Here is a 12,141-nt window from a genome sequence, read left to right on the forward strand (position 1 = left end):
GCAGATTTTTGAGGACAATGTTCATGAATCAGTGACAAAGGTGAAGTTGCGCCGGGGCTGGGTCTTTCAACAAGAAAACGACCCTAAACACTGCTCAAAATCTACAAAGGCATTCATGCAGAGGAAAAGGTACAACGTTCTGGAATGACCATCTCAGTCCCCAGACCTGAATATTATTGAAAATCTGTGGTGTGATTTTAAGCGGGCTGTCCATGCTTGGAAACCTGAGATGTTTTGTAAAAAAGAATGGTCCAAAATACCGTCGACCAGAATCCAGATTCTTACTGGACGCAATAGGAAGTTTTTAGAGGCTGTTATTTCTGCAAAAGATCTACTAAATATTGAGGTTGTTTTTTTTTCCACACTGATCATTTGAAATAGACTTACTGTAAATTTAAAGCAAAACAGTGCGTTTGTCTATTTAAAAAAAACATGGACTATTGATGTTATTTAAAAACGCAAAAGTACTTTCTATCCAATTACTCGATTAAATAATTGCTAGAATACTCCATTTCAAAAAAATATTTTATAGCTGCAGCCCTACTATATAGGAGTGCAAATTAGCATTGGTTAGCTCAAAACACATTGAATACTTTGAACAGCGTTCCACAGAGCACATGAAAGCGAAGCCAACATGTACTGTGCTTCCACTTGGTGTATGGTTTAGAGACTTGCATGGATTTCCCACTGAAACATGACATACACTCAAACCCAGAAACTGTTGTACGCACAGTTGTGGTTGGTCTCAGACGATCTTGGAGGTAGACATGCTGGATGTGGAAGCATTGGGCTGGTGTGGATACACATGGTCTACAGTTGTGAGGCTGGTTGAATGCACTGCCAAATTCTCTGAAACGCCATTGGAGACAGCTTATGGTAGAGAAATGAACATTCAATACACGGGCAACAGCTCTGGTGGACATTCCTGCAGTCAGCAGGCCCATTGCACACTCCATCAAAACCTGCAACATCTGTGGCATTGTGCTGTGTTTTAAAAAACTGAACATTTCAGAGTAGGGATGGGTATTGATAAGATTTTATCATATCGATGCCATTATCAATTCCGCTTATCGATCCGATTCATTATCGATACTGCTTGTGAATTTTGTGTGTACTAAAAGTAGGCTTTACAGGTTTTCTATGTCAACAACATTTTATTGAGTCTTAACGTAAATAAATATGAAATTGGTCACTGTGTCCTTGATCTCTGGACATAAGTAAAAATAAACAAAATCTGTAGTTTTTGTCAAAAGCGTTTCCTTTCAGACATTTTGGAATGAGTGTCTCTCCGTACCTCTGAGCTGAGCTCAGCTGGCTGCTGCACGTTAGTGCAGGTCGACATTTTGGGAGGAAAAAAACATTTTGATCGATTGCAGTTTGTTTGTATTACAACATTTGGAAAGAGGTGTCATTTGATTTAAACGGTGTTTCGCTTTGACGTTATTAATGCCGACTGGACTCTATTGTTCTAACTTGACTCGGCAGAGAGCCGCACAGTGTTTGGAGCTGTGTGAACAGAACGGATGACAATTCTCGTTTCTTTCATGCAACAAGACAGGAGTCCCAGTTAGTGACTTTAATCCGCACAAAAGTGACTCATGAGACATATTCAGGGATAAAAGTGGTGAAAAACAAAAAAAGCTGAAACCCACAATTACCCCCCCAACACCACCTGCATGAAAATGTTTGAATTCTAGAAGCTCTGAAATGCAATCTGGGACTATTCCAGACAAACTGCAGTGAGTGCAGCATCCATTTTGGTGAGAAAAAAAACCCTCAACTTTCCTTATTCAAATTCATTACAGTAGTATTCTGCTCTTACTAGGATGCAGCAGTTTTCTAGCTTGGCAGATAGTTCTGGAGGAAATCACTTAAGAAATTAACAAATTGAAAATATGGTTTGACTGAAACAAATTGTCATTAAACTTAAATAAGACGGGGATAAAGTGGAGGTGTTTCACAAAAAACACTTATTTCTATATTTATTTATGTTCATTGTTAGTTGGTTTTATATTTTCTGTTGTGTTTTTAATCAGGTTCTTTTTGTCTCTTTTTCTAAAATTGTATTATAGCATTATTATTTATTATTACTATTGTTGTTGCTGCTATTATTATTATTAATATTAATATAAACAAAAATAAATAAAAAAAATTACAATTTGTAATACATTTGACTCTTTTACGACAACGAACACTGAACAAATAATTATTATAGAGAAACTAAATGCACACAAACGTGCTGCGATGCGAACAGCTTAATGCTAACTTTAACATTGAAAATGCCATAGACATGCTAACGCGTTAGCATCGGTCCCGTTTTTAAGTTATAAAATACATCTATCAACTGTTTTAGAAGACCATAACAGGTCGGTTTAACATAAAAAGGTAAATATTATTCACTGACATATGCTCTTTGGGGTTTTAGCGGGGAAAATTAAGATAAAGCGAAATAAAACAAAGAACCACGAAGCAGAGGGTCAGATCATTGCTTCAAGCTTCAAAGAAGAACCATGCTGCAGAAACAGTTGATTACAGACCCTGCAGGGGTTCTGTAATAGACATACAGACATGATCATTTTCCCAACATTCGCCCCCAAAAACAACGGCCACTCTGAAGGACAGATAAGGGAATCATTAAGCAAAACGGCTATTGATGTCAGTGGATTGAATATTTCTTAACGATGCCCGAAAAGAACCAGTTCTCAATACCCAACCCTATTTCAGAGTTGCCTTTTACTGTGGCCAGCCTAAGGCACACCTGTGCAATTGGATGGATTATCTTGCTTTGCTTAACATCCCTGTCATCATGAAAGACATATAGAAGCACCAGGGCAGTGACAGCTATGCCATTTAAAACGTAAGGACAAATTTACATAAATGTGGCGCAAATGAGCCTTAAAAATGAATGCCCTATAAATTGACAAAACTACACATTTCAGAGTGGCCTTTTATTGTAGCCAGCCTAAGGCAGACCTGTGCAATGATCATGCTGTCTAATCATATGCCACACCTGTGAGGTGGGATGGATTATCTCGGCAAAGGAGAAGTGTTCAGTAACACAGATTTAGACAGATTTGTGAACAATATTTGGGAGAAATGGGTCTTTTGTGTATAAAGAAAATGTTTTAGGTCTTTTAATTCAGCTCAGGAAAAATGGGAGCAAAAACAAAAGTGTTGCATTTCTATTTTTGCTGAGTGTAGTTTAAAATCCTTGTTGATGCATTTTCTACATATAGCAGGGTGGTCACCAAGCTGTTAAGTATGCTTGTTTCCAGTACCGAAGGTTCCCGGTTCAAGGCTACCCATACCCATTCCCCCTTAGTCCATGAGCCAGTCATCAATTTTGACCTAATCAGTACCACTTAAGAGAATGAAATGACACTTAGAATCCAATCTCAGAGTATCATGGCCTACACAAAAATGTATGACAGCCATTCCAGGGTGGTAGCTGTAACCAGGTAGGGGTCAATGAAGATTTACACAGAGGTCAAACTTTAAAAATGCGCCAATCATATTGAAAACTATATCACATTACTTCTCTGATCATAACTATTCCAAAAAGGTATAGTTTGGACTATCTATGACGGAATGTTCTGGAGTTATGGGGTAAAAACAGCAAAAATGGTGACAAATGTCAATTTCAGTTTGTACAGGGGTCAAAAGTTAAACTTGCTCCAATTTCAGTAAAAAATGATGCAAATTATTGTTTGGGTTAATAGGGTTCTAATAACGAGTAGTTTTCACCATCTGTCATGCTTAGTTATCATGTTAACAGGGTAACGTGTCACATGTCATGGAATCCAATAGATGTTGACCTTGTTTGACCAAACATGCAACACAGTCAAAACTATTCCATTTATTAATCCTTTTATTTCAACCAATAATTTGCATCATTGGAGCATTTTTAAAGTTTGACCTCTGTGTGATTCTTCATTGACCCCTACCTGGCTACAGCTACCACCATGGGATGCCTATCATACATTTTTGTGTAGGCCATGATACACTGAGGCTGGATTCTAACTGTTGTTTCATTCCCTTAAGTGGTACTGAAAACCTGCTTGGCCCATGGACTACATGTCATGTGGAGTTGCTTCAGGAAGAGCATCTGGTGTAACTGGCACCAAATCAACATGCAGATCCACTTCGGACGTGTTGTGGCGATTCCAAGTGAGATATGGGAGAAGTCTAGTGACCTTACTTTTTTGTTTTTCCTTACATATGGTGTTGCCCCACAACCATGCACCCAAGCAGCCCTCCAAGACTAAAAATCCCCACAGCCGCCCACTGATGTTTCAGGGCCGTACACGCGGTCAGTAATCGCACTAAACCAGGATGTTGTGGATTGTGATGGATCAATGCAGAAGGTGGTTGCACTTCATCATCCGTTAATGGCGCTGTTACACCCGGAAACTTAAAAAGCGCGCAGCGTCATATTGCGGCGGTGGACCCAAAGAAAAAAAAAAAAAAGCCAGGGTTCAGCCCACTGACTGTTCAATAGGAGCCATGTGCGCAGTCACAGGGCCTCGATCGGTGTTTAGAGGTTTATCGTAACACCGGGCTCGTGATGCTCGGGCCTATTTATGGCAAAAGATGCAGAAAGATGTGCGCACTGATTCTGTTTTAGCGCACAGCGGCGGTTTGAAATACGCGTCATTTTACGCACACAAGGTTGCCGCAGAACATGAGTCTTTTTTTCCCCCTTCACGCGTAAACGCAAGTCATTGCGGGAAGCGCAGCGTGTCCACGTACCTTGTGCACACGGTCGGTCACGGCTCCTACGTGCGCAGATCTCACAGGAGTGATTCCACCTTGATCGGCTTATCTTCCAGCCGTGCGCTCCGCTCCTGTTATCGCCGAGCTGCTGCTCCTCCTCCGCTCCGCTGCACCGGCAGTCAGAACCGGCCGCCTGCGCCCGTAGACTTTGTCCCCGCTGTCATCACCCGTTCATTCTCCGGTGATCGCTCATTCCGTTTCTGGCTTCATTGTCGGCGATAAGAGCGTAATTCAAATGACCTTATCATTTTCTTAGCTGCGCCCGCCCACCTGTCAGCTTGTCAGGAACAAGCGCTGATTCACAGGTGCGCTAGCCAATCCATGACGCGCATAAAAAAAAAACAAAACAAAAAAAAAAAAGTCTCATCCGAGAGGGGCGGGATTACGGCAGCAGCGCTGCGGCCCTGCCGGTGAGATCAACCGGCAGTGACGAGACCTAAAAAAAAAAAAACAACCTTCTGCGGAACTGTTGGCAAAAATGTAACTGTGTGTGCCTCTTTAAGAACCGCCTCTTTTTTTCGGCGCTGTTAACACGCGCGCACGCTGAGAATCAGTCAGTCAGATGCAGATTAACGGGAGGATCAGGAGGCATCACACCATCATCACCCACGACGAGAAAAACGAGAAAAACTAGACGTGCACTCAGCAGAGATCAGACCCACAGCTGCAGCCCAAACTGCAAGGGGCGTGTCCAGGAGGATTCAAACCTTCCTCAGGAGAGACTAATCCAGGGGTGGCAGCACACCCATTCACAGGATGGGGGATTCAGCAGAAACCATTTTAAACCAGCACGTCTTAAACCGGAACGCCGGGTCCTATCTTTGGAACTTGTCGTTTGTATCCGTTTGTTATGTGTGATGTAACGCATCATGGGATTTTCAACTTCCAGGTACAAAAAAAAAAGTTGCACTGTCATTAACATTGAGAACTGCACTGAGACGCTCTGATCAGGCTGCACTTAACCGTTGCAGAAAGACAACAGCATTAACATCTCAACATAAAACTCTTTGTATATTGTGCCTAAAACTCCTGGTTATATTAACTGGGTTTTTAGACATTGTTATTGGGTTTATGTAAAAATGCCAGAAGCTCAGGTCGTTTCTCCGTTATTTTCAAAGGGAGTTGCTGTGAGCTGCGATCGCTTCCTGTTCATGTCGATCAGGGGGAGTGAAGTGTGCACTTTAATGTCCTGTTTATTGTAATAAATAATTTTTTTATTAATAAGCAGAAATGCAGATTTTACCTGTGCATAATAAAATATATGAAGTAAAAGAAAAAAGTTTTATTAAATGTTCTTACCTTAGAAACAGATGAATGTGGTTAACGGAGGTTGAGGCAGAGAAGGGAGGGATGTTTGCGCACACTGTAAACACAAACTAAACTTAAACTGTAGATCCTTAAAAAGGATCATACAGGCATAACTTTAAATGTAAACTTGCAGGTCTTTGGACCCGGAAACATTTGTCACGTGATGCGTTACATCAGAGCTTAACAACAGGATTAACCAATGTGTGCAGGTCATTTTGCTGACGGCCACAAGTTTCAGGAAGAAGAACCAGGGCTGTGAATCCTTGAGCATGACATGAATTGAGTGCCATAAACTTATGTTAATGCATGTTATAAGGGCAATTAAGCACCGCAGTCTCCTTTGAAGGCGGGTGCTAAAGGGGTAACATATGTCACATATGATGTAATTTTTCTACTTCCGAGGAACCAACCACGGTATTTTCAATGGGCTTTTGGGCAAATTACATGCAAACAAAGTGAAAATACAAAGAAAAAGTGACAATGCAGTGGAAAAGTAGACATGTGTTGCAGTTTGTTTTTGACCCGGAGCTCAAACATGTCGAGGCGGTTTTGCAGGCAAGATAACGCAACTACTTTAGTTAGCTGTGTAGGCTAACACTTAGTGAAACAAAACTGTTTCGATGATTGGAGCCGAAAACAAAACAGTACACCATTTTTCCATGTGAAGTTGTGCCGTGTATATATTGCACAACGGAGTACAGGTCCCCATAAGTGGTCAAATCTCACAATATCACAGTGGGTTCAACAGGGTTCAAACGAGATTGCCGTGCCCCGTTTCCCAACTTCAAAATTTTACTGTATGTTCTCTGCTTCTAAGAAAAATAAAATTAAAAAAATCCCCCGTCATTTTTTTCTGATGTCAAGGATGATAAACAATTTTTTTTTTTAATGGGGCCTAATTGTTCCCAAGGCTGCTTGCAGTGAAATTTTTAAAAAGTAGATTGTGTTTATATATATATATATATATATATATATATATATATAAAAACTCACATATCACTCCAGAGTTTAAGTTAAAAAGTTTAATCACTAAATCATCTGCTTTGTGTGAAGAAGCAGGTGAAATTTCTGGGATTATTCCAACATTTCAATGGGATGAAGCTTTGCATTTTGAAGCACACAATACAACCCGGAACCCAGCCACTCACTTGTGGTGTCAAGTTTCATAATTTAGACATCAAAAGCACCTATGGACATAATTTTAACAAGCTCTATAAGAAACTTCAACATTTTCACCACAGCAATAGCATAAAACATTGCAATCTGTAGAATAAGGACACATTTACTTATCAATACATTTTCCCCAGAATGCATTGTATTAGTATGCTAATAGTATGCTAATTGCATGAATGACGTAGTGGGCACTGACTTTCTGATTGCCTGAGAAATTTACATAATGCCAAACGTATCCTATGAAAAATATTGTCCTGCACTGGTTCTTCATTCCTGAAACTTGTGGCCATCGTCAAGAAAAACTGTTCCCATTGGGTAACACAAGGGGCAAGTTCCGAAGTTCCGGGCCCAGCTCGGTAAACCAGCACGTCTTAAACCAGCGGATGTGCAGGTTTAAAAATGGTTTCTGCTGACACCACCATCCTCCTAACGGTTTGTGCTGACACACACACTCCACCTGTGGATATGTCTCTCCCTCCTCTCACTGACAAACCAACCCAGATGCTAATAAAGACCATGGACCAAGCAGGTTGTCAGTACCACTTAAGGTGCCCAATTAAAAAAAAAACAAAAAACACTCCACCCTTCTTGAGGTCATCCCAGGTAGTAGCTATAAAAAAGATCCCAAAAAAGGTATAGTTTGCACTATGACAATGTTTGGGTAAAAAGCAAAAATGGTGACAAAGTTCAATTTCAGTTTGTACAGGGGTCAAACCTCAACGTTTGGCTGTGCTATAGGGTTCTAAAAAGGATCAGTTTGCACCATCTTCTGGGGAGCATTAACATGGCTAAAACCCTTCAGCTTATGAGGGACTTTGTTCCCCAGACCCCCTAACCAGGACCATCATGACCCCCAGCCATTTGAAGCATTTTTCTTTATTTGCCTCTCACAAATATTTTGGAAAATGATGGATATGGAGAGGAGAAGAATTAAACCGTTTTCCTTCTATTATTATTTTTATTAGTAAATGAGGACTTTTTTTTTTTAAATTAGAGTTAGGGTCACAAAACATTTTCAGCGCACGCATGCTATGCACACGCAGTCTCGCTCCAGCCGAAGGCCCAGAGTTGACAACGCTGTATGTAGGTGGTGGGTTGAGGTTTTGCTGAAGAATTCTGAGGTTTCATTGGCAGCAAAACAGACCTAGAGCATGATGGCACCACCACGCGTTACAGTTGGTACAGATACTTTATTGTCATTGTAACAAGTACAATAAGAGGTATGGTGCAAGCCTTCCAGTGCAAATATAAACCTGAGTAAACCTCGTGCACCAGGATATGAACTATCCCCCCCAGTTCCCACAAATCAGTAATACAATGTGTTGGGGGATGACCCAAGTACACTTTTATGCTAAATATGAATGAAATTGGTCAAGTGGTTCTTGAGATATCTTGCTAACAAGGGTGGCCATGACACCATCTTAAATATCTTGCTGTGACCTTGAAATTGACTCCAAGGTCACTGTAATCGACTGGTGTTGGGGATCACCAAAGTACACCCTTTTGCTAAACACAGTACATTTGGAAAGTATCCACAGCACTTTTCCCAAATTTTGTTATTTTACAGCCTTATTCCAAAATGGTTGAAATTGCTTTTTCCACCTCAAAGTTCTACACACAATACCCCATAATGACTTTCCAGATGTACTGCACATATATAATTTTTCTTCAATGCAGTTGTAATTACACAATCAAGATGTGCTTGTAGTGTAGACTAAGCTTTATTTGAGCATTATGGAATTAGAACCATGTTTATACAGTCATTACATTTTCAGAGGCCATTATTAATTAGACAAATTAAATATAAGGATTATATTGTGAATACAAATCATTGCTTTTTCAGATGGTTTTCTTTAGACAGGGCAGCGGATGGATCCACAAACATTCCCAAGTCTCTGATTACATCTTGGACTTTGTTTCTATTAATCATTAAAAAATGCAAACGGCATGGTAATGTAGGGTAAATCTGTCTGGGGTTGGCAGTTCTCAAAAACCAAGCGACCACGCAAGAAGACCGGTGACCTACAGGGTTCTGTGGCTGCGACTGTTGAAACTGCACAGTGCAACATTTGTCTGTTGTACTACCAGTTATACAGCTTCATGGTGGAGTGGCACAGAGAGGGATTGTCATTCAAGGAAACATCAAATCTATACTAGAATCTCCCATGTGCCTTCTGGCAAGCTGCCATAGTCTTCTTTTAAATACATATTTTGACACAACTTTAGCACTCATTCACATACATATGAGAGGGACAAGAAGAGAATCAACAAAGAGACTCACAAACAGGATCATCAGGTCTTTTGGCACCATCAGCCTCGAAAGAAACACTATCAGTGCTGGTCACAGATCAGACACACATGTGGATAACCACATATTGCATGGTCTCTCTTCAGGATATTCAATGGCCATTTCAGGAAGAAGGGTACAAATTTGGGATTATTAAAGGAAGCTGGTATCAACCCTTCCTTTTCTTTGACATGGTACTAAGACTGAAAGAAAAGTATGAGGAAGTGTAACTGTCAAGTAATGTCCTCTCCTGTAAAATTATTTTTTAAAGGAGACAGAAGGAAAGAGGCATCCAGCAGAGGTCGACTTTCAGAGTGACATGTCCACAGATGTCCCTGTTGTAACAGTGCAGCTTGTTAAACCCTTACACCTACAGCCTATGGTTAAACTAGAGCCCAACTGATATGGATTTCTGTGGGGCTGATATGATACACGTTGGGGAGTGAAATTTTCTTTTATAATACCGGTTTTTATATATATGTGTGTTTCCTTACAAAAATGTAACTAAGGTTTGATGTTTTATAATATAAACAGCCTTCATTCTGTTTTGGCAGACACCGAGTCGCATCATTCAGGATTGGCCTAAAATAGACTTATAGCAATCACTTGTCTCTTGTCACTGTAAAATGTCCACTGTGACTGAAAATGATTGGCAGCTGGTCGCTTTCCCTTTATCAATTGTAGTTAATGTGACCAAGGGGTGCTGAGGGTCCCAGTCATGCTTGACAGCACAGTTAATGATGTCAGAGTACTCTCTGCTGGACAAACTATGTAATAACACCCATTCTAAAAGCCACAGAGTTTTCCTGCCTTCTTTATTCAGTAAAATAAAAGTTTTCATGTGGACAAAAAATTATGTGAAAGCCTCACATTGGCCAATATTATCAGCCAAACGTCTTGATTGAACTCTAGGTTAAACTGAGCTAAATACATCAATTTTTACATGTATAGCAGTTTATTCACAAACCAGGGAGAGGGATCCCCCCCGGCGGGTGGTGGGGCAGTGGCAGAAAAACATGAAAATGACAAAACTGAGAAGGAAGAAGTGAAGTACAAAAGCTGAATCAATCGCATTTACGAGGTCTGTTAGAAAAGTATCCGACCTTTTAATTTTTTTCAAAAACCATATGGATTTGAATCACGTGTGATTGCATCAGCCAAGCTTGAACCTTCGTGCGCATGCGTGAGTTTTTTAACGCCTGTCGGTTGCGTCATTCACCTGTGAGCAGGCTTTGTGTGAGCACTGGTCCACCCCTCATCACTTTTTTATTGCGAATAAATGAACGATTTGGAACTTTGCTGCATCAATTTTTTTTCCAGAAACTGTGAGAGACCTCCAGGTGGACACCGTTCGGAAAACTCAGATGGCTTTCAGGGACGATTTTATGGGGATTACACAGATTAAGGAGTGATCCAGACGGTTTAAAGACTGCCCACAACTGCTGAGAACGCGCCGCGCTCCGAGCGCCGATCGACAAGCTCAAACCCCGCTGAAACAACCAGATCATTTCCAACGTGAAGGCTTTGTTGATCTGGGACGTCGTCTGTCTTGTCTCTGACACTGTCTTGATCCAGTATGTCGTCTGACTAGCACAGGAATTGTGAAAAGACGTGAACATCAGCACGTTTTCGGCACATTGAGACAGACGTGCGGAGGAGGACTCCTTAATCTGTGTAATCCCCATAAAATCGTCCCTGAAAGCCATATTAATTTTCCGAACGGTGTCCACCTGGAGGTCTCTCACAGTTTCTGGAAAAAAATTGATGCAGCAAAGCTCCAAATCGTTCAGACATTTATTCGCAATAAAAAAACGACGAGAGGGGTGGACCAGTGCTCACACAAAGCCTGCTCACAGGCGATTGACGCAACCGACAGTTGTGAAAAAACTCACGCTTGCGCACGAAGGTTCAAGCTTGGCTGATGCAATCACACGTGATTCAAATCCATATGGTTTTTGAAAAAAATAAAAAAGTCGGATACTTTTCTAATACTTTTCTATTGTTTGTGTGTGTGTGTGTTGGGTGGGGCTGGAAATCCCTGATAAGCAAAAACCAAGGTGCATCAAGATTACTTATTCAGACAAAATAATAAGTACACAACAGACCTATTTTAGACTTAGAAAGAAAATAAACAAACAGGCAAGAAAACAAAGGGCCGATGTATTTCAAGCAAATCATTTAGTTGCAAATCTAGAGGAAACCTATTTTGCATGGTCTGTTTCAGTGTTGCAAGAGATTTGAATTATTGTGTGTGAAAACTGTCAGTTTAGGTAAACTGTAACTTGCATTTCTGTTCAACAGTAACTTGTGCAAAGGTGAAAACAAGCATACAACACATGTGTTTAATAACATCACTTCATCAAAGTAGACCAAATGCTTCCTTAAGAATTCCCCTAATTGTTACTGGTCAATAAAAATGAAAAACTTTAGAAACCACTGACTTTGGGTAAAGTATTCTTTTGAACTCATGGGAGGTTGCACAATAAATAAACAGAACATTGTACCTTAGTACGCGGTGACACAGTTCAGCTCAGTTTCTCCACCAAATGACTGCAGCGATTATGTTATAGATCCTACAACCAACCTCGTATTTGTGGATT

At 40.6% G+C, this 12,141-nt stretch overlaps 1 protein-coding gene across 1 annotated transcript in view; it reads right to left on the reverse strand.

Annotated features, from left to right (window-relative positions):
* Nucleotides 1-5,068, reverse strand: part of slc27a4 (solute carrier family 27 member 4) — a 45,835-nt gene extending 40,767 nt beyond the window's left edge. The window contains exon 1 of the mRNA XM_034193111.1: nucleotides 4,750-5,068. The gene's annotated coding sequence lies outside the window, so the exon portion shown is untranslated. The remainder of the gene's footprint in view (nucleotides 1-4,749) is intronic.
* Between the last annotated feature and the right edge of the window lie 7,073 nt (nucleotides 5,069-12,141).

Source organism: Thalassophryne amazonica, chromosome 17 (genome assembly GCF_902500255.1).
Source record: "Thalassophryne amazonica chromosome 17, fThaAma1.1, whole genome shotgun sequence".
Taxonomy (NCBI): Eukaryota; Metazoa; Chordata; class Actinopteri; order Batrachoidiformes; family Batrachoididae; genus Thalassophryne; species Thalassophryne amazonica.